The sequence below is a fragment of the Anolis sagrei genome, chromosome 7 (assembly GCF_037176765.1).
Source record: "Anolis sagrei isolate rAnoSag1 chromosome 7, rAnoSag1.mat, whole genome shotgun sequence".
In the NCBI taxonomy this organism is placed as follows: domain Eukaryota; kingdom Metazoa; phylum Chordata; class Lepidosauria; order Squamata; family Dactyloidae; genus Anolis; species Anolis sagrei.
The window spans coordinates 10599210-10601350 of NC_090027.1; positions in this window are offsets into that span (position 1 = coordinate 10599210).

Genomic DNA, 2141 nt, shown 5'->3' on the forward strand with positions numbered 1-2141 from the left:
GGCTCTCACAGTCAGGAAGTTCTTCCTCGTGTTCAGATGGAATCTCCTTTCTTAGACAATTAGGCGATCCCACGTTGTCTGAGTAGGATAGTCTTCCAAGACTGGTGGGTCCGTAGGTGACTGTGCAGCCCTATTCTTGATCTGCATCTTCTCCCGCAGTGAGGGCATTGCTTTCCAGGTGGAATTCGGTCGGGGTTGGCTTGACGTGCCTTCCTCTTGGCACGTTTCTCTCTTTCTCCCTCCATTTGTGCCTCTTCAAATTCTACAGCACTGCTGGTCATAGCTGACCTCCAGCTGGAGCTCTCAAGGGCCAGGGATTCCCAGTTCTCAGTGTCTCATGTATGAATATGTGAGGGGAAGCCATAGGGAGAAGGGAGTAAGCTTGTTTTCTGCTGCCCGGGAGACTAGGATGTGGAACAATGGCTTCAAACTACAAGAAAGAAAGGAGATTCCATCTGAACATTAGGAAAAAACTTCCTGACTCTGACAGCTGTTCAGCAGTGGAACTCTCTGCCCCGGTGTGTGGTGGAGTCTCCTTCTTTTGAAGCTTTTAAACAGAGGCTTTCACAAGGATGCTTTGAATGTGATTTTCCTGCTTCTTGGCAAGGGGTTGGACGGATGGCCCACAAGATCTCTTCTAACTCTATTATTCTATGGTTGCTCACAACTTATGTAAACACACATAGAGAAATGGGAGGGGGACATATTTTCTTGTTTGGAAATTAAGACAAAATCCGTAGTTAGAGGAACCGGTCTTAGGGTTGGCTACACCCGTTGCGGAAACAGGGATGTGACTCTCTTGTGAGAGGCTTTGCTATGATCAAGGTAAAACGAAGAGATTTTAATTCCTCACTCACTTTCCTCTTTCCCAAAGCTGAACACACCTCTTTAAAAATTGCATCCTCATCCCCTTCTTGCAGATGATCCATATATCTATACATATGGTGTCAGAAGCAACTTGAGGAACTGCAAGTTGCTTCTGGTGTGAGAGAATTTATTTATTTATTTATTTACAATATTTATATTCTGGCCTTCTCACCCCGAAGAGGACTCAGTGCGGATCACAATACACACACACACAGCAAACATTCAATGCTGGTTTTATACATACAAGACAGACAGACAGATGTATTTCGGCATTTTCCCAATTTCAGCAACTGGAGGTTATGCTTGAATCCGGCCACAGGGGGGTGCTGTCGCTTCATCAACTACGATGTCCAGTCCTTTTGATCACAGTATTTCCTTCTAGTTCTTTGATCTCTGTCATTTGCTTTAAGTGGTGCCTAATTTCTCTACTCACAGCTCAGCTGATTTTGAACTGCTTAGGTCAGTGTTTATCAATCTCGGGGTCGGGGTCATGAGGGGGTGCCAGAGGGGTCGCCAGAGACCATCGGAAAACACAGTATTTTCTTTTGGTCATGGGGATTCTGTGTGGGAAGTTTGGCCCAATTCTATTATTGGTGGGGTTCAGAATGCTCTTTGATTGTAGGTGAACTATAAATCCCAGCAAATACAACTCCCAAATATCCAGGTCTATTTCCCCCAAACTCCACCAGTGTTCACATTTGAGCGTATTGAGTCTTCGTGCCAAGTTTGGTCCAGATCCATCATTGTTTGAGTTCACAGTGCTCTTTGTTTATAGGTGGACTACAACTCCAAAACTCACAGTCAATACCCACCAAACTCTTCCAGTATTTTCTGCTGGTCTTGGGAGTTCTGTGTGCCAATTTTTGTACGATTCCATCTTTGGTAGAGTTCAGAATGCTCTTTAATTGTAGGTGAACTATAAATCCCAGCACCTACAACTCCCAAATGTCAAGGTCTATTTCCCCCAAACTCCACCAATATTCACATTTGGAAATATTGAGATTTTCTGCCAAGTTTGGTCCAGATCCATCATTGTTTGAGTCCACAGTGCTCTCTGGATGTAGGTGAACTATAACTCTCAAACGCAAGGTCAGTACACACCAAATCCTTCCAGTATTTTCTTTTTGGTCATGGGAGTTCTGTGTGCCAAATTTGGTTCAATTCCGTCGTTGGTGGCGTTCAGAATACTCTTTGATTGTAGGTGAACTACAAATGCCAGCAGCTACAACTCCCAAATGACAAAATCAATCCCCCAACCCCACCAGTATTCAAAT